Source organism: Lontra canadensis, unplaced genomic scaffold (genome assembly GCF_010015895.1).
Source record: "Lontra canadensis isolate GAN:19392208 unplaced genomic scaffold, GSC_riverotter_1.0 scaffold4, whole genome shotgun sequence".
Taxonomy (NCBI): Eukaryota; Metazoa; Chordata; class Mammalia; order Carnivora; family Mustelidae; genus Lontra; species Lontra canadensis.
In genome coordinates, this window is record NW_022630998.1 from 31,329,969 (window position 1) to 31,351,770 (window position 21,802).

Consider the following 21,802-nt stretch of genomic DNA (forward strand, 5'->3'; position numbering starts at 1 on the left):
AAGCTTTCTTCAGGCTCTCCAGGTGTGATCCACGGTCCAGCAGCAGCACCTGGGCATCAGTTAGAAATGCAGATTTTTAGGCTTCATCCCAGACATGCCGAATTAGAAACCCTAGGGGTAGGTTCCAGGAGTCTGTGTTTTAACAAACTCTTACGTGACTCCGAAGCTGGCCAAAGTTTGAGGGTTTCTGCTTTAAGCCATCCTTTCAACAGCCCCTTGTTTAGATGGTTTATTCAAAGCATTCCCAAGTGAAGCCTGCACAGGAAAGTACACATTCTCATTGTAGGAGTACCTTGCCATGAATGAGCCATATGAGAGAACCCTATAGAGTGTCTTTAACTGCCCTGCCCTTATCCTTCGAATTCTCCTTGGGATCTCCTTAGCTGCCCCAGGTGGCAATGAATGGATGCATCATAGTAGCATCGTGCATGGTGGGACTACAGAGTGGACACACAGAGGCCCTGCTGAAATACACATGGTGATGAAAGGCCAACATTTTTTGACTCAGCAGGCTTCACTTGGGAATGCTCTGAATAAACCATTTAAACAAGGGGCTGCTCATACTCTCTGGCTCTCTCTGTCAAATAAATAAAGGAAAGAAAGAAAGAAAGGAAGGGAGGAAGGAAGGGAGGAAGGAAGAAAAGGAAAAGAAAAGAGAAACAAAACCACACCTAAAGTCTCTGTGTCCACAAGGAGTGTGTATAGCTGACACAAAGAAGTGCCCCTGAGTATACTTCAGATATATGACCAGGGGGAATGGCAGAGGGAGAGAGAGAGGGAGAGGGAGAAGCAAAGCAGGCTCCCCGCTGAGCAGGAGCACATACCCAGGGTCAATCCCAAGACTCCGGGATCATGACCTGAGCTGAAGGCAGATGCTTAACCCACTGAGCCACCCAGGCGCCCCTTATGGGTGGTTTCTGGGAGAAACCTCATCTTTTTTATGCGTCTAACAGGACTTGCTTAAGAAACCTCATGGGCTTAAAGAAGAAAACTGAGTCCCAAGTGTCTTCTTGCCCAGTTTTCCTTTTTATATTGTTAGAAATCTGAGCTCATGTTTGTTGTTTTTTTTTTTCCTGCACCGTGAACATCATTATGGTATCTTGTAAATGCTGTGCTTCCAGTAAGTGTGGCGGAGACAAACGCTGGTGACCTTCACTGCTCTTGCTTCAAACCATCAGTACTGGTTTCTGGCCTCTTCATTTAGGAATAGATATCTGTTTGCATATCTTAAAGTTTCAAAAGTTAAGATGTCCCCATGTACTACTTAACCAAAAAAGGTATTCCAAAACTGTTTGATATTTAGAACATGAACTTATCAATATGTACAATACAGACCCATGTTTGGGCAAGTAAAATTATTTGAACACCAAAGATCATAAGTATTAATAGCAAATGAGTTTTAATTTTTGTCCTTAGGATCCTCTGGGTGCAAGAATTCTTGTCCAGTCATCTAATCTACAATTTCACCTTTAAACCGAAACTGCTTCTGCCATGAAGGAGTTCTCATCCCAGAGTAAAAGGATTTGCAAGCAAGGATTCATAACAGAAGTGCCATCTCAGCCTTATTGGTGGGATTGCAAAGTGATAATTTAATTTAATTACATGATAATTTAATATCCCCTGTGTTTCCCTGCGAGTACTTCGAGGACAGTGTTTGGAGTGGCAGCTAGGTCTTTGACAGCATAGTTATTCTAGGGGAAGGTGAGACTGTACCCACAATTACTAGTTAGATTTTTTTTTTTAATATCAATCTCTGAAAACATCTAGCTCGTGTTAACACAATTTTTTTTTTTACATAAAATAACAACATTCTTTTTCAAGGTCATTCATTTGCATTCTTGTAAACAGAGTTGCACTTCCAGAAAATAGTTGACTATTTGCCTGACCATGGACTTAAGCTTTCTTCTCTAAAAGAGGAAAAAGAGACAGCACCTCCCCATTCCTTAGTTATATCACCAGTTTCCAAACTGCCTAGAAATCTGTTGTCTTGGCTTCTTCAGTTAATTCAGGGAGTAAAAGACAGATAGGACTTATGCCAGATTTCATTTTGTAGTGAATTATTTAAAATTGTTTAAAAGGATAAATATGCTGGAAATTAAATGTGACAGACTGTTAAAAATCGCCCAAGGCAATTTTTAGAAATCTTCAGATTTCTACTCTACTACCTTGGGTAAGGAAAAATGGTGATGCTGATTACAAAGAGAGGAAAGTCAGAAGGAAAATTTAACTTAAGAAGAGGCTGAGTTTAGCTCCCATGTGGCGAATTTGTGGTATAATCCAATGTAATGGATATGGTGTGCCCCCAAATTCCACCTTCAGGACCCAGGCACTTATTCTCCCAGCTATTAGGGTTGTTACCTGTTGACCACTCAGAGCTGAGTCTCTCTCTAGAAATGGCCTTTAGCCAAAACTGTCTTGCCCAATGTTATGTTTCTTTCTGCAGGGGTAGCCCACATCCCATGACTGGTTGATGAGGGGTACCAGGTCCCAGCCCTCTTGCCTCAATCTGGGGACCTCTCTGAGGCACAATCCAGGTTCAGACGTCGGTGGGACCGGCTGCAGCGTTGTTGCAATAGCATCACAACTGAACCTCACCTTCGGTCCAATCTTGCTTTCCTCACCTACTTACAAGTGTTGTTTTCCAAAGCACATCCTGACAAAATTCTTAAACACTTATTTTCATCTTTGTTTCCTGAGGAATCAAACCTAAGATACCCAGGAACCGAACAAAGATGCTAATGTGGGGGGAGGGGACAGGTAAAAGGAGTTACTTCAATTTTAATAAAGTAAATTTCTTTTAAATTGGAAGCTTTCAGTTTGTAGCATCCCTTAAGGCTGATTTGATGTGAATAACACCAGTATAAATTGATTAGCGAAGTATTTACTAACTACCCGTTAGAAAAGTAGTTTCTGAATGGCAATCCTCCTAAACAGTGTAACTCATTTATAATATAACCTGTTGGTACTATTCAGATGATTTATCAGTTTTGGTAACAAGCTCATTTTTAAGAACTGCATAGATAAGACCACGTGATTCAAAGGGCATGAAAGTGAGTTACTGACCAGTATGGACCTCGTCTGACAGTTTCCCATAAGCAATCAGAGCCATACACGATTAGCCCCTCATGAAATCTATTAAAAATGTACTTTTTTGTATTTTAATCACCTAATGGGACAAAGTCCCAGGTCAAAGTCCTCTGTGTAATGATTATATCCAGTGTGATCAAGACATGTAGCGCAGTTTTATAGATAATATTGTGAGAACCAAGTGGGATTCATTGAGAGGCAAGAGCCTGAATGCAGTATCTCTCATCTCCATGTTTCTTCCTCATTAACACTTGTCCCATGGCAACAAGAGCTGCCCTACTGTTCTACTGTTACCTCTGCTGGTGAGAACCCAATGCAGGTGGCCCAGCAGGGCTAGAGAAGACCACGACGTTGATGCCCAAAGCATACATTCTACAGAACGACTTCTGTGATTCATTTCATTTTTGCAAGCCCAGCTGTTCCGGATTTGCTCACTTGCCAGTGATGTCCTGCAGGCTTGGGTTTAGGAACCCAGAAAAATAGCTAATTATCCCAATTTTTTAAAGTGATGAAAAAATACACATTTCCTATAACTCCTCATTATTTCAACTCTGGGACCTCCAAAATCTGTGGTGTTTCCTGTATAATGCAGCACCTCTCAACCATGACAGACCACATGTACTAAAATGCTGAGAGAAATACACTGCACAGAAGACGAATTTCAGCAGTTTCGTTCTCTTTCTGTAATTTGATATTAAAATAGTGATTTAACATTTTAATGTGACATAGTTGACAATGCAGGTTTGTGCAATGAAAAGATAATTACTATAACGTTTTAAAATATTTCATTACTGCATTTTTAATAATAAAAACAGTAAAAATGCTTTTGCATTTTAGTCTCAGCCTGAACTTTAATAATCATTCTTATTCAAATGACAGGATGTGGAACTGTCGAGTATTGTATATATACCCATGAATGATTTAGGGGAACTATGAAATTATATTAAATTTGAAGAATACAGTTTTGCGTAGAGGGGATAAAACTCCTAATGACTTCACAGGAGAAATATTTATTGGGATATCACGTTACCTTTGTTTGTAGCATAATGGTCTCAGAGGGACAAAGTGAGATTATTTTGATGGTAAATTTATTACATGGTTTTTAGGGGCCTGGGCCTGAGGGATCTTGTTGAAAAGGGTTTTGTGATCTGAGACGCTATAAGGAACTTTGGCCTCTCACAGAGTCTCCACAGAGTGAATTGTTGTCCTTGGAGAAATAAAACAGATGCTGCCCAGGGAGGGGAGCAAATGTCTCAGGTTGGTGTCAGCTCACCAAGGAAGGAAGCAAACGGCACATATTTCGCTTCTGTCAAAAATGCTGTATTTCCTTTCAGATAGCAACTCCGAAGCATTCTTCGTCTCTCTTCGTGTTAAAAGATCAGGCTCAAGCATTGAACCACTTGAGATGGAACTCTGGCTCTACCATTTGCTGGCTATTTGACTCCAGCAAATTACTTGAGCCTCTGGAGGCTGTTTCCTCATCTGCAAAATGGGGACAATAATAAGACACAGCCCACAGCGTTGTTATGAGGATTTTGGGTTATCTACCTGAGTGCCACTCAGGTAGATAGGTAGATACACTGTGCCTTGGCACATGATTAAACTCTCCAACAATGGCAGCCATTATTATGATTGTAAATAAACACTTTTAAAAAGTCCTGTTTTGTCTGTGTGTGTGCAACAGGGAACCAAGAGGGCATGACTTGTGAAATAGGGTCTGTACTTTTTAATGCCTTAAGTGCGAGAAAAGAGCCAGCATAACGCCGGAAGTGGATAACCTCTCTTGTGGCCATTGTACATCCTGGAGGTTTAGAGGAAACAGCCTCTAGCTGAGTCCCCAGGATAGGAGAGAGCCTTCCAGACTGCTGCTCTCTCACTACTCACATCTCTAACATGGTTCCCCAGGAGCCCAGAAATTCTGGATTCGTTACAGGCCACAGTGACCATGTGTTAGAGTTTGCCCCCATCTGCAACCTGTCCTCCAAAAGAAGTCATTCTCCCAACTGTACTTGGCAAAAATGTGCCTGGCTCCTTTTCTCTGCTGCTCTTTCCTACCCTGTGACCCCCATCTGGAAGCTTCACCTCACCCCAGATCTGTGACCAATCATCCCTACTCAGAGGGAACTGAAGAATCAGGATAACTTTGGTAATTTCACATCAAGACCACCATGTTGATTCTTCTGCTTTGATTATTTGTGCCGGTTCTAGTAATAATAATGACAACAATTATCTTTTATAACACCTAGTCTGTGCTAGCCCTGTTCTAATCACTTTACATATAGTAACTCTTTTGCTTCTAACAAAACCTTATGAGGTAGATATTGTTATTATTCTCATTTTGTATATGAGGACATTGTGGCACAGAGACACTAAGTAACTCGACCAAAGTCATACAGATAGTGAGTGACAGAAGGGAAATTTGAAACCAGGCAGGCTGGTTGTACAAGCCATGCACTTAATTACTTCCTCCCTAACAAGCTTCTCTTTTATTCGTTTGTCCCAGCCCCTAGCTTGCTCTTACATTACAAATATCAAGACTCTAATATGTTCTATCTGTCTCAGTGCTGTGGTGATGAGCTGCCTGAGGTCTTAGGTCCTCACCACAAATCCCTGGGGCCTACAGCTAGTAGTCCTGCTCCTTCCACCTAATTTTAGGTCTCTTTCTTCTAGATCCCTACCTAAAGAGATGCTTGGGATGCTACCTAAAGCCTGTCTCTGCACATTCCAGATGCCACCTTTCTGGTAGAGTTCCTTCCATCATCCACGGGGACTTTGGTCTCCAAGCCTCTGCTCATCTACATTGGATCTCTCACATCTGGGCTCAAGCTCCTACAGGCATAGCTCCAACCATAAAGCCTCCATTCTTTTTAATTTTTTTTCCTTTTCTTTTTAAAAAATATTTTATTTATTTGAGACAGAGAGAGAGAGGGCCCACACACAAGCAGTGGGGAGGGGCAGATGGAGAGGGAGAAGCGGGCTCCCTGCTCAGTGGGGCTTGATCCCAGGACCCTGAGATCATGATCTGAGCTGAAGGCAGACAATTAACTGAATGAGCCACCCAGGTACCTCTCAAGTTCCATTCCTGATGTGCCATGCTGGGTCAGTTTCTGCAAGGACTGCCCTGGCTGTGAAAGAGAGTGGCCACATCATTTTCAAACCTGCTAATTCTTCTCCTTCCTTCCACAGCTGAGTCTGGAGAGGGTTGTTAAAGAGAGTCAGCATTAGAACTTAAGATACACAGAGTGAGCAGAGAATCTTTCAAAAGTTTCTCTGTAATAGCGCATGTTGAGGTTACTGGTCTGTCCAACCTGTGTGGACAGGTTTCTAGCCATGCAGACAAGAAGAGCAAAGATGACTAAGCCCCTCAAATATGAATAAAGAAAATATTCAACATATCCTGAAGACTATACCACATCCCTCTGAGTAGGGAAGGGGAACTTAGGATGGCTGCATGAAAATGATCCACTAGATGCTTTTCAATCTAATACCTAAGATATCCAAATGTCAAGTATCCCATGATGTTTTGCTAGGTCAATTGGAACTAACTGAGCAATAAAATATATCTAAAGCAGTAGGAAACTAGGAGAGTTAGGGGACTCCTGAGTCATGAAAGCACATATCTGATGAACAGGTCAAAAAAATTCCCCCGTCTAAAAGGCAGAATGTTAAACATTTTGAGAGGTAATAGATTCCCAACATAGAAGGTGAAAGGGTCACCACCTAAGATAATTAGCCTCCAGAGCAGGATCACACATGTCTCAGGGTCAAGCACATTGCTGACATGAGAGGAAGACCTGGGACATCAGAGCTGCCTAAAAACTCAAAGGATAGTCTGCAAAGCCTTTGGTAAAAGCACAGAAAGTCCTTAAAAAGAAAAAAAATGCAGGCCTAGTCCATTCAGAAGAGACGTTACAGGAAGGTAGAGAGGGTAAAAGTCATGGCAGAGTTGTTAAGATCAGAAATCATAAAAGAAGATATTTTGGGGTTATATTCACCAAAAAATTAAATTCTCTGTAAAGCTAAGAGCACTATAAAAAAAATTAAAAGTTAAACAACAAGCAAGTTATAAAGGCTCCCTCCTTCCCCCTCGCCCCATAGCCTGCCCCTGCCTATGTTAGCAGAATTCTCCACTCTATGACTCTAGATTAACCCAGGGTCTTTTTTCCACTGCAGGAGAAGTCCCCGTATTCACCTTTTCAGCTTTCAGGTAACTAGGATGCAGGTTGTGACAAAGGGTCAGCAAGCAGACCCTCTGGCCCAGGACTCTGAATCAGCGACACAGACAGCCCAATTTGGTGGCAGTAGCAGCAAGTGGGGAGGGCCAGTGAGGGTAGAGGTGCTGAGAGTGGTTTTCAGCATCTAATATCAGTATCAGCAAGACCCTCACCAGGCAGTTCCTAAGCGTGGTTTGGCTGCTGTCTACCCCACCTCTCTTTGTGCTACTCTATTTTCAGAGTCCAGCTTCATAGCTTTTCCCATGATTCTGTGATTTACTAAATGCCTTTTCAAAACACTGGGTTTTTGTTGTTGTTGTTGTTTCTGTTTTTGTTTTGCTGGAATAAACCAGTTACCTTCTGTTGCACACACTCAAGAACCCCTAACAATACAGTGGGAAACTTACTGCAGTGCTTTAGGGGCAAAAGCAAAATACCCTGAAAATACACATGGTTTTATCAATTTAATAAGGGAAGATGAATATTTCAAAAGAAAACAGGGCAAAGGATATGGACAGACAGTTCACCAAGAAGGAAACACAAGTGGTCAATAAACATAGGAAATGACATTTACCCTCCCATTTCCAAGATGCATATTTTACAAATATTGTTGAGAAATCATTCTTCCCATATCATACTGACACACATTAAGAGCGCCAATACTCAGCATGTTGAAGCTGTGGGTAACAAGTTTATTTGGGGTATAAAATAACAAAACTTTTCTGGGCAGGGAGGAGGGGGGCATCTGATATTGTGTATCAAAATTTGAAGTGTTCCTATTGGCCCAGCAATTTTGCTTGTAGGAATCTACCCTGAAAAAAGGTCCATGAATCTCAGGTCCCAATGGTGTATTAGAATACACAGTTCATAAATTCTAAGTAAATTCACAGTTCAAAGTAATTTCAAAATAACTCACACCCTTTACTTACTTACTTATTAGCGTTGAACACCAGGGAAAAGATGGACTCACGGAATTATATATTCGGTCTCTTTTCATCCTCTTTCCCAATTCACTACCCTTGTGCTTTGAATCTGCCCCCCTCAGATACTCTGCCCTAAAGTACTCCTCATGCCTCTGCCCCAGGTAACTCTCCTCTCTCCCTTTGTACCACAAAGACCAAGAATGTGTCTTCCCTACAAGTGAAGGGACCAGCAGATATGGAAGGAAGGAAGAAAAGAATGGGAACATTCACAAATTGATAATCCTTGTTTTAATCCCACCTAGCAATAAGTAGAGAAGAGTTCCAAGAAATATATCTCAATCCTTACCAACTTTCCCCTCACTCCACTCTAGCTACCCTGACTCTTCACTGTTCTTCAGGCCTTTGCACTTGCTGTTCTGGCCATGCTGCAATTCTTTTTTTTTTTTTTTTTTTTTTTTTCATTTTATTTTATTTTATTTTTTTTCAGTGTTCCAAAATTCATTGTTTATGCAGCATACCCAATGTTCCATGCAATACGTGCCCTCCTTAATACCCACCACCAGTCTTGCCCAACCACCCAACCCTTTCCCCTCCAAAACCCTCAGGTTGTTTTCTAGATAAATAAACAGGACTTGACGTCCCATCCCATTCAGGTCTTCACTCAGATGTCACCAACCTTGCCTGACATCCCATTTAAAACTGCAACCTGCAGGGACACCTGTGTGGCTCAGTGGGTTAAAGCCTCTGCCTTTGGCTCAGGTCATGGTCCCAGGGTCCTGGGATCAAGCCCCGCATTGGGCTCTCTGCTCAGAAGGGAGCCTGCTTCCTCCTGCCTCTCTGCCTGCTTGTGACCTCTCTCTTTCTCTCTCTCTGTCAAATAAATAAAAAATATCTTAAAAAAAAAAAAAAAAACAACCAACTGCAACCTGCAGCTCTTCAGTACTTCCTATCCTTCCTGCCTTTATTTTTCTTCATGGCACTGACCATAAACTAACCTTCTATACATTTTACTCATCCATTCATTCCTCATGTCCCTCCTTGCCCACTAGAATATAATCTCCGTGAAGGAGATGTTTTTGCCTGTTTTGTTCAGTGTTTTATCCCCAGTGCCTAGAAGAGAAGTTGATACATAGCAGATGCTCAAAAAATATTAATGTTTATGGTAAAGAAAAACAGAACACACTGAATGTTCTGTAAATTATAGATTCATTAAATATATTACACTATTTTCACACAATGGATTTCTTAGCACATCGTGGTAGGCAGAATAATATTTTATTCTGATCATAAGATATCTATCCCTAACTCCCAGTCCTATAAATGCAACCTTGTTTGGAGGAAGGATCTTGCAGGTGCGATTACTTAAAGGAATTTGAGAAAGGAGAGATTATTCAGGATTACTGGGTGGGCCCTAAATGTTACCACACAAATAGTCTTTTTTTTTCTTTTTTTAAGATTTTATTTATTTATGAGAGAGAGGGAGAGAGAGAGAGAGAGCCCTTGAGCACGAGCAGGGGTCAGAGGAAGAGGCAGAAGCTGACTCTCCACTGAGCTGGAAGCCTGGCATGGGGCTTGGTGCGGGGCTCTGTCCCAGGACCTGGAGATCACGACCTGAGCCAGAGGTAGACACTTAGCCATCTGACCCACCCAGGCACTCCACAAAGTGTCTTTATGAGACAGAGGCTGAGAGGGAATAAACATGCACACAGAGAAGAAGGTAACATGAAGGCAAAGCAGAAGGAGATCCAAAGATTGGAGTAGTAAGGCCATGAGCCAAGGAATGCCAGCAGCCCCCAGAAAATGCTGATACCCTGCTTTCCACCCAGAAATCTGATACTGATTTCAGATTTCTGGCCTCCAGAATTGTGAGAGAATACATTTCTGCTGCTTTGAGTTAGCGTTTGTGGTTATTTGTTAGAGTGGTCACAGAATACTGATACACACTCCCAGCTCTTAAAGTGCTATTTTGGATTGTCCTAGGAATGACATTTTTTCTCCCAATTTGGCACCCCAAGTATACCTCTTACTTAGGATATATGGGAACGGTTTAGTCCATTATCACAGTAAGTCCAGTGCTAATGATTGTCCTGACTCCCTGCTTTGCCTTCTCTAACACTTAGACTTTTGTTGGTATGGGTGTAGGTAAGCTGAAGTTTTTCTTCGGTGTTTGGCTAGAGTAGAACAGTTATTGTCTAAAAGTTTTGTCTTTCCTGGTTGCCCCTCTCCTTGTCCTTTTGCTAGAGAGAGTAGGCTTTTTGGTTGAAGCTCTTTCACCTGTGCTCTTTGGTGTTTGGGGCTGCTGACTTCCTCAGTTCTGAGCCTAGGATAAATGTACAAAAAGAAACCAAGGGCACTGACCACATTGTTCCTCAGATCTTGAGGGTCCCTATCAAGTTTACCTTCTTCCTGTCTTTCAGTCTTCTCATGCTTGTTTTATATAGAATATCCAGAGTTTTCAACTGTTTTTAGTTGGAGGAAAATCACATCTACTCCAGCTTCCTAGGAGTGGGAAATTCTCAGTATCTTTAAGTGTGAACAAATTCTGTTTTATTTGGGGTTTTCCATGTATAGAAAGAATGAAGGAATAGAATATTTGAAGAGCTCCAAGAAGCAGAGAAACTTACTTCTCTTTATTTTCTCCAACCCCCACAGTCACGCTGACCCTCTCTTAATACTTGATGCATAATTTCCTTATATAATATAACGTTTGTACATGTTCTTAGCTATTTCTTGTAAGCCCAGATCCACTGTGAAGTCTTTAGCAGATTACATATTATACTTAGTTTTTTCAACCTGGTTAACCACACAGGAGGTGTCTAATAATTGTTGATTGAATACATAAAAAGAGTATGTACCATAGACCAAACAATATGGGAGTGTTAGAGATCTGCACAGGGGAAAAAGAAAAAATCACCATGTCTCAAGGGCCTTAAAGTCTAACACGGAATGAATTATCCCTGGCATCTCTTTTATGTCTGGTCCACCAGCTTGATTTTGTATGACAGAGATGAAGAATTTGCTCACTGTATGGGATATGGAACCCAACCCCTAATCAAACCATGTGGCATTCTGGACTTTTATAAGTTGACTGGTACTTGAAAACAATGAAGACTGGCAGATCTCATAGGTCCATTTGCTCACACATTTCTTTTTAGTTTTTGCTCTGGAAAAGACTCAGATACTCTGTGATATCCGGAATAGGCAATCTTACAAAGTTAGTCCCTTACCACACAGTCAGGCATCCGTATAGGCTAAGCCATATGTCAGTTCCATAGAGTACTTCTGACTAACCCTGGGAGAGCCCAGGACAGAGAAACCTGTATGAAAAGACTGAATTCTTTCAAGCAGTCACTGACAGCTTCAACAGGCTGTCTGAAGTGGACAGAGATGGTCACAGGTCCATGGAGCCACCATTACTCCTGGAATAACACAGCAGTGATTATGGCCTTTACAGTTTCTTTCTGAATACCAATACCCCACAGACAATAACAAGTTTCTTTCTCTGAGTTTTCAAGGCTGGCATGTCTCACCCACCAGGGGCTTTAACATAAATGGACAGAGAAACAAATTATCTTTGCATCTAGAATACAGATAATGCCAGGACTGTGGCCATCTTGTTCTAATTTTGAATCCTCCTTGACTTTTTTATAAATTGTTTAACCTCTTTGTACCTTCTCATTGGGATGTCATAAAGAATACCTCTCAACTTGAATGTTGTAAATGAGACATATATATCAGCAGAGACTTTTTTGATGTGAGGTACACTCATGAGAAAAAGTACTGTCCTTGGGTTTCTAAACTATAAAGTTTAATCTTCAGTCCCCAGTGTCTGAACTCTTGGTTGATTAATTCATATAAAATCTTCACACTTTCAACGGTTTTCTCCTTTTCATTCCCAATCCAAATCCCAAGGACAATACACAGAAATTAATTTTTGAGTTAGAATGGGAGAAATTGTGTTGAATTCCTTCAGAGAATTAATGTGGAGTTAAATGTAATATTTGCCATCCCTACAATGCTTTTGCTAGCAGTTGTCCTTTCCATTTTTATTTTAATCCTTTATGTCTGCTTTTACAGCAACTATTTTAATTTTGATTTTCAAGTATTTTATAGTAATATTAGGTAGAGAGGGGGAAATGGCCAGTGTATGGAGACAATCCGGCTACCTAGATTGGTTGAATATTGTTGAGTGGGCTGGATTTTCACCATTGCTACTTGGAATGTGGAGATTCTAGCTGACTAATATTAAGGAACACTTTCTGTGATGGAGAATTCATAGTCCTAGAAAAATAATATAGTTAACTGTATATTTTAATTAGCAATAGTCATGCCTCGGATAAACCTCATTGGCTATGATACTGCCACTGTACAAAGCTTAACTGTACATTTTAATAGCAAAATTTTTGTTCTTCCGACACTTAAATTCATTTAAAGTTGTGGTGAATCTATGAGTTTAGAAACTTGGTATTTGGCATTCCCCTACTTCCCCCAGTTCTAATGTTGACAGCTTTTTGAATGAATTCAGTTGTTGAATTCTGACAATTTGTTTACCATCTCTATGTATCTCTGGGGTATTATGGGTCATGGTGCGGGGGTGGGGGGTGGGATGAAAGGATGAAAGGATGGTTGTGGAAGTAATTTATAAACTATACGGGTAGTTTAGTGTTATACCCTTTATAAGCTTGGGAATCACTGTCATCACCATCATCACACCACATTTACCTGTGTCAGGCCACACCTCAACTATTGCAAACTAATTTTCCTTCCTCTCTTTGCTTCAGTCATTTCAAAATCCTCTGTTAGTAATCTTTCTCTCCCATCACTTCAGTCTTATTCTCCTTCAAACCCCTCCTCTGTCTTCTGGATTAAGCAACCTCACATCTTTCCAAAAGATTCATTTTCCCCTATAAGGCTTTTTCCTTGACCATCACAATAATCTCAAAAATGCCCAGTGTCAGTGATGACTGATGGCAGAAACTAATCTCTGTCCCTGTCTGTTGGCTTTGCTTTTCACACATCCCATTCTTCTCTGTACAAATGCCCTCTATTTGAATTGAGAATGCCTGAGGAGAACTGGCCTACCTCATCTAATTCATTATCGGAAGCATCCTTGCTACTTATGGGTGAGGCACAGTACACATTAACACATCACGTTCTTGCTCTAGAAAGAGGGCATTAGGACCAGCTTCCCTGGGCTGCCCACTGGGGTTGTTTTCTGAGTTAAAGAGGAATGGTAAACATCCATCACTTTTGCTTAATCTCCTCTTGCCCATAAGCATGCATTTGAGAAACAGGATTGTAGGTTCCCTCTGTCATCATGGAATGGAGTTTTCCTTTGTCTTCTTTTCACACCCTTTTCTATACCTCTCAGTTTCTGGTATGCTAGTTACCCCATTTTCAGAAAGTGGCTGGCTCCAACTTTTGACATCTGATAACCTAACCTGTAGGTGCTTAAATTAAAAGTTATTTATAGGGGCAACTGGGCAGTGAAGTTGGTTAAGCATCTGACTCTTGGTTTCAGCTCAGGTCATGGGATCAAGTCCCATATCAGGGTCTGCTTAAGACTCTATCTCCTTCTGCTCCCCCCACCTCCACCTTGTGTGCTCTCTCTCTCTCTCTCAAATAAACAAATAAATAAATAAATCTTTTTTAAAAAGTATTTTACGAAGCTTAAGCTTATTTAAATGTATCTCAATTCAGAGAATTTCCCTCAAGTCTTTTGGCTATCCTTTCTTGTTATCCAAATTAATAACTACCATTTATTGACTAGTCACTATGTCTGAGGCTCTACGCCAGATGTTTATATATATATATATACATATATATATATATATACATATATATATACACATATACATATATGTGTCTTTACAACAATCTTGTCATTTATACAATCCCTTTTGTATAGTACAGGAAATTTGGTATCTGAGAAGGTAAGAAATTTGCACTAGGAATGGAAAAATTAAAAAAGGGAAAGACTAGATTCACATCCAGGCTGCCCTTTTTCTAGCAACCCTTCCTCCCACACCCCCACATCTGGTGCCCCATACTACAAAAACCTTTTATGTACTCCCTAGTTATCCTATTCTTTAAGTTTTTGTTGTAAGGTTAAAAGCAAGACAATTACCCATCTAAATTAATTTATGTCCAGGTATTGATAATTCTTTTTTTTTTTTAAAGATTTTATTTATTTATTTGACAGGCGGAGATCACAGAGAAGCAGGCAGAGAGAGAGAGAGGAGGAAGCAGGCTCCCTGCTGAGCAGAGAGCCCGATGAGGGGCTCGATACCAGGACCCTGGTGGGATCATGACCTGAGCCGAAGGCAGAGGCTTTAACCCACTGAACCACCCAGGCACCACCAGGTATTGATGATTCTTATTCTTACCCTTAGAAGAAGATTTTAACAGGTAAATTAATCCTTAATTTGTGGAACATGTGAGAAACCTATCTTGGTGAGAAAACTGCCTTTCTGTTCTTCCTTACTTAGCCCAGGTCATCAAAAGAAGTACCCCCCACCCCAACTTGCATATGCTCATGAACACACACACACACACACACCTTGAGAATAAGAGGTTAACAACTTGAAGCTTGTTTGTGCTGACCCTAGATTTACCCAACTAAGCTAAGAAGTTCAGTATGTATTGACAAACTATGACCTAAGTCCCGGCTTACATATGAGACTAAAATTTCATTTTCATATTAGTCTACTCAAAAAGCTACTGGCCTTTCCAATTAGCCAGAGAATATAATACATTTTATGTTCAATACTATAATTTTAGTCACTGGAGAGAAATTATTTGAAGAAAGAATTGCTAAGGGACCTGGCAGAAGTTGTACCACAACAATATATAGTCTTTTTTCCTCTCTCTCTTTCTTTCTCTGATATTTACCAGTCTGCTCTGAAGTCCTTTGAAATTTTTGAAATCATATATGTTAAGGCTATCTAATTAAAATCTAATCCATCCTACATCTCTTTGAAAAATGTTTTATTTTAAATTATACAAGGAAGGCAATAATTATAGCCTCTGTAAAAAAAACTAAAACAATACAGAAATATAGAGAATAAAAAATAGAAATTATTTGTCCTCTTCTTTCTTATTTCACTGCTTTCCCCCAGATAAATCAGTATGCATAGTTCAGTACATAGCTGTCTGGCCATTTTTTTTTTTTTTATCATTTATGTACAGTTAATTCATACACAGATGTATTTCTGTTTCTGTGACTGAATTTATACTAAATATAATCTGAATTCACTTTGTTTAGTGTGTTGGGGATGTGTCTGTGCTTGCACGTTCTCAGTTGAGTCCTTTAATCTCATAGGCCTCAGTTTTGTCCTTCTGTCTGCTGTGAAAAGGAGAGGCTCATATGGGCACCAGCTCTCGAAAGCCGATTGTATACATCTATTCCCAACTCCTTGTCTAAGTGTCAGATTGGAAGCTTGAAGTTGGCCATGATGGAAGTATTTATACTGTGGAAACTGGCAAATGCTACAAATTAGGGCTCCCCTAGCATGCTAACCTTAACCTGCTGACCTTCGCAGGAGTGAACTCTAACTCCCCCCTTTCCTCTTCTGATGAACCCTACTTCACTATTCAAATTCAAATTTCACTCTTCCCCTCCCACTACATCTCTTCCCCTCCTTTACCTGCCCTTACTTCCTCAGATACCTGCTTTTTCCCCTCACCTGTCCCATATGCCTTAGGGTGGAGGAACAGGAGAGACGGAAACAGAAACCAGTAATTTAATGCTAACCGCACTTTACCAAATATATTTTACAGCATACATTAAGGAAAAACTTCTATTAATTCAGTAGAGGGGTTTATGGGGAAAGCAGCTACCTGGATCACCAAACCATCATTCTGCACAGGAAAGAAGTAATCAGGGGTGTGCACTGATTCACACAGGTAGTAGATTAAAGTGCAGTTGTTATTCTAGGGTTTGATGTCCCATTCTACAATAAAAGTCACACCCATGTGAGTATCTTGGACTAATTCCCCCCTGGTTGTTAAGCATTTACCATCATGTAACGGCTTATGGTGTAGGTAGTTATAAAGATTCCATTAAATGCTATATACACTCTGCCTGACACATAGGAGGTGTTCAACATATATGTTCACTCCTTGACTTCTTTAGATGAGGCACAGCTGGTTACCAACAAAACAGAGATGAGGACATGGGGTCTCTGACTCACAAGGAGAGGTAGTTCTATAAAACCAGTGGATCTCAAAGTATAGTCCAAAGAGACCTGGGCGAGTCTTCCCATCTCCAGTGACACATTTGTGTGAGGTTGGGTTTTCTTATATATTTCAATCGAAACATAGTACAACAGTTTAAATGCAGAAGCAGATATGATAATTCTACCATCTTCTGTTAAGCCAGGCATTAAAGAGATTTGCAAAACTGTAAGAGGTGACACACTTCTTTTGTTTTGGAAAACAGTTATTCATCATAAAAATATATTATCTATGTTAACATATTTGTTAGCATTATTATTATGAAAGAAATACAAAAATATATTTCTAAATGTCTAATTTTTCATTTCTAATGTGATACATATATTTCTCTAAAGCATAGTATCTAGAGATATGACCCATGCAAATAAAAGATCTTTACAATTTTTAATTTTTAAGTGTGTAAGAGGGTCCTGAATGCAAAAATTCTGAGAACAACTGTATGAAACTATCTTTCTGTGGGTCAAATAAGGAGAAGGAATTACAAGCATGATCAATCTTTAAACACTTGAATAACTTAAAATGTGTTAGAATATAACATTTTGAAGCTGGGAATTTTGAAAGAATGCCACAGTTGGAAAACAGTTTGGGTTAAGGTTGGTATGCTGGGGAAGGCCAGCTCTGGCTGTATAATGGTTTTGATGAATTAACCATGGCTAGACCATAGGGTACACGGATATTTAGTCATACATTATTCAGGATGTTTTGGTGACAGTGTTGTTGTTGTTTTAATTTATTTATTTGACACAGAGACAGAAAGAGAGAGAGAGAGCGCACGCACATGCAGCAGCACACACAAGCAGGGAGAGGGGCAGAGGGAGAGGGAGAAACAGACTTCCCGCTGAGCAGGGAGCCCTGGGATCCCTGGGATCATGACCTGAGCTGAAGCCAGATGCTTAACCGACTGAGCCACCCAGATGACCCTGTGAGGGTGTTTTGGGATGAGAGTTACATTTAAACTGCTGGACTTTGAGTAAAGCAGATTGCCCTCCATAATGTGGATGGGGCTCACCCACCTCCCACAAGAATCAACTGAAAGCCTGAGTAGGACAAAAGACTAATCTCCCCAGAGCAAGAAGGAATTCTGCCACCAGGCAGCCTTCAACCACAACACTGGCTGTTCCCTGGGTCTCCAGCCCACTCATCTACAACAGAGATTTTGGACTTAACAGCTCCCGTGATCATGTGGAGAAAATTCCTTCAAATAAGTCTAGGTTTCAATCTCAATCTCTCTCTCTCTTTTTGTATATCCTATCAGTTCTATTTCTCTGAAGAACCTGTTAAAAAGAAAACCACAGGCCAAAAATGGCTTCACTTAGGCCAAATCACAAAACCAGGACTTAATACGTAACCTAACTGCAGTTTCAAACTTCCCCAGAAATGTAGTTTTAACTGGTCAGTCAAGAATTTTCGGATCAGCAGGCCTCCTCAACCCCCAAAGGAAGATGAGGAAATCTGCATGATAAGGAACAATCCTTTCCTTTCTTTTGCTTATTAGCTTCCTGCCCCACCCTCTTTCTATATAAACTTTCCATTTTGTACACAAGCTCAGAGCTCTCACTTGCTAACTAGGGTGCTGCTGGATTCATAAATCATTTAATAAAGCCAATGAGATCTTAAAATGTATTCAGTTGGATTTTTCTTTCTTAACAACTCTGACCAATACAGCAGTAAAGTGGGAGACAGATTAGGGTATAATCACCTGGTGGGTTGAGGCCTTTCATTTCCTGTTAGGCCGGCAAGCTTCAGTGCTGAGAGGGTAGAGGCATTTCTCTATCTCAGTTGCTTCAGGGATAGGGCAGAGGGTCTTCAGATGGAAAGGGTGTGCCCCATGGGCAGGCTAGACTATGGGTCCTTTTCCCCTCTCACTAGCCATCCCATCAACTGCTGTACCCATTCCGGGGGTTAAATTAAGTTTCCTTTAAGTCCCTTGATCCTGTCGGAAATTTCTTGAAGAAAAAAAATTACATATATGTGTATATATATCTCCCACAGGAACACTTCCATAAAAATGGGTTTTATTTGTGGTATCACTTATTTTACAGGCTATCAGAATCTTCTCAGGGAGGTTGGGGGGGTTGGGTTGAGAAAGGAACATGAAGACAACCACATGCTCAGTGAGAGGACTGTTACCAGGCTGTGACAAGGGAGCAAGGCAGGGAGGCAGGGGGATTAGGAACATCCCATTCACCACTCAGTCTTGCTTATAGTTCATTAGCCCTGCCTGTGCCCATGCAGTTTAACTAGACTTGTGTTTTGTTTTGTTTTAATCTGAATATGTTGGAAGTAGTTTCCTGGAGGATTCATCAGTTGAGATATCTTGCTTGGCCATGGGCCATAAAACACACTTGACCTGAGTATGATATAAATGCCTTCCACTCCATTGATGTATTGATTTGTTTTCATTTTGCTGTCTCTATGTACCATATCCATCCATATCCCAGCCTAAGTTCTCGAAGACCAAGGGCTAGCTTAAAGAAAGCCTTAGAGCAATATAAGAGCAGTATGTTTATCTAATACCTAAAATGTGGCAGACATTTAAATATTAAGCATATCTGATCTTCAGCATGTTTAAGCAAGTTTAACAGATAGGGAAACTGAGGCTCATATGCAGATTATATGCATAGTATACAATGTTTTTTTTTTAAAGATTTTATTTATTTATTTGACAGAGAGAGAGATCACAAGTAGGCAGAGAAGCAGGCAGAGAGAGAGGGGGAAGCAGGCTCGCCGCTGAGCAGAGAGCCCAATTCGGAGCTTGATCCCAGGACCCTGAGATCATGACCTGAGCCGAAGGCAGAGGCTTAACCCACTGAGCCACCCAGGTACCTACAATGTTAGTTTAAGAACCTGTTCTCTCTTTTTTTGTAAGTTAGGGGTTTACTACTGCTTGGTTTGTCTCCTTGAGGCTCTAATGCCATTAAGACCAAGCACTGTGACTAAGACTGTCCAGTCTAAGAAGGAAGGAGGAACACAAGAGAAGGAAAAGCAAGTAAAAGGGGAGGGGAGAGTGGAAATCAACCCCCAAATAGACAATCTGAAACTGAAAAACGCTGAGTAGGGCTTAACGTACAATTTTAACCCTTTCCCTACTTGGGAAATGGAAGCTAGAAACTAAGTTATCAGATTTTTCAAAGTTCTTTAATTACTACACTACCCACAAGAAGCAATGTATTTGAAATTGTGACAGTAAACACATCTGAAAAAAGTTTCAGAACAATACTTAGCCCTTACCATAAGCAAAAACAAAGCAAAAACGCTCTATTACTCTCTATTCTATTCTATTTCTTAAAAAAAAAAAGATTGTCAAGCTGATAAACTGATTTAATGACCCATTAATGATGACTAAACTTAGAAAAACAAAAAGTTATAAAAAAGTTATTTTTTGAACCACGAAAGTAACTTGTTCAAGGTCTTATAGTGTAAATTATAGATCTGGGATTTTCCCCATATTTATTAACGCTGAGTGTGAATGAGCCTCAGGGAGAAGTCCCACCTGGTGTTTCAAGATACCCAAGATAGAACTAGTCCTTCATCTCACAGACTTTCCCAGTTCATAGGGGTTACACACTTCCTCCTCTCAGTACTGGGATCCCATCTGCTTTTAGCTACAAAATGTCTCTTCCTAGACAAGTTAATGGAACTATGGAGCTACAAGCAAAATCTGAAGACCTATAATCAGAAATTATCAAAGAGAATAAAAGAAAAGGACATTGTCCCACTGTAAAAAGAACATCCCTTGTAGGTGTATCTTTGTTCAGGTTAAAAATATAACATACACTAAGTTGAAGGAGGATAGGAGGTTAAAAAGAAAAAACAAAACAAAACAAAACTCTTCCTTCTGTGCCACCTAATCCTACACCCAGCCAGTCCAGTCTCCATTAGGAAAAGGATGCTGGGAAGCATTGAAAAAAAAAGGGCCAAAAAAAGTAATTCTCCTTTCTAAGCTCTGCACCTCCTTGGCAACTTCTCCCCCTCACCCCTGTTTATTTCTTTCACATTTTTCACTTTGTCCATTTTACTCTGGGGTCTGTAATGTTGAAGGGAAAAACAAAAACCAAAAACGCACTCTTTCCATGAGGCAGGTGAGTGATACTTTTTCCTGGGGAGAAAGGCTGGTTACCCAGGAATATGACTTCCCGAGCATCTCCTCGGAGTCTTTATTCTCAGTGCACCCACTCCATTTCCTTTAGAGTATTTCGAGGCTATAGCAATCCTTCTGGGGAAGATCTAGAATAAACCTGGTCTGAAATTCCCCTCATACTTACAGTTCTTACGTGTTCTGCTGCCTCCCTTAGATTCCTTGCATTCCTCATGCTGGAATGGGAATGGGTTGGCTAGACGAAGCTGTCAGCTCCTGATACGCCAGCCCTGAGTGATCTGCCCTGCCTATTATTTTCCTGCTCGGGCTTCGAGCTCTAGTCACTCTGGTCTTCTTGCAGTGTTTGGAACAAAATGAGCTCTTTCCTGCCTCAGAGTCTTTGCATAAGCTCTTCCTCTTCCTGTAAAGCCCTTACATTGGTTCTTCACATAGTTAATTCTTTTTCCTCCTTTGGGGCTCAGCTTAAATATAACATTCTCAGGGAGATTTTCCTCCACCATCTCCTCCAAAATAGGTCTCCTTTGTTATTCCCTATCCTGGCCCATGGTTTCATGATTCCAGTCATAATTTGTTAATAGTTTACTTAATTGTCTTTGTGTCCCCCCCCACCACCAATGAAAGTGCGTAAAAGACATAATCATTTCTGTGAAGTAGAAAGTGTTAACACACACACACACACACACACACACACATTAGGAAATCTCATTTGTCTTGCAATTAAGATACTATTGGTAACTTTCAACAAGGAGAGCTCTTTGCCAGGCTCTTCTTTCTTCCCAACTAAAATTATCCATTCACTCATTCTTTCACGCATCCAATCAACAGATACTTATTGAGCATCTACTAGGTTATTTTACTCCAGAGACTGTGCTACAGTGATGGACAAGGCAGTTCTTGCTCACTTCACTCCATGAAGCACTAGCCAGAATGCTCATTCTCAAGTGCATTTCTTTGCTAGAAACCTTTATCTGTTTCCAAATTCCTCCTGGACGAAATCTGAGCTCTTCAATATGAGAGCAGTGCAGGTCTTCTTTGACCTGGCCCCTCCCTCTTCCCCAAACACATCTTTTGGTGTTCCTCTCCTGCCCTAGGCTCCGCTGGTAAACTAACTATAGGAGCATAGGAGTTCATCTGGAAGAAGGCAAGTAGCAACAAAGGTCCCTTGGGTTTGTTTTTTCTATTTGTCTCTTGCTTTCTCTAGTGCTCCCCCAACCCCCACTCAAGGCCTGGGACACGGACTTACA

At 40.7% G+C, this 21,802-nt stretch overlaps 1 non-coding gene across 1 annotated transcript; it reads right to left on the reverse strand.

The window, feature by feature from the left end:
* Window positions 1-12,455: 12,455 nt before the first annotated feature.
* Window positions 12,456-12,600, reverse strand: LOC116864008. The gene has a single exon (XR_004381900.1). It is a non-coding gene; the product is annotated as a U4 spliceosomal RNA (small nuclear RNA).
* Window positions 12,601-21,802: the final 9,202 nt, after the last annotated feature.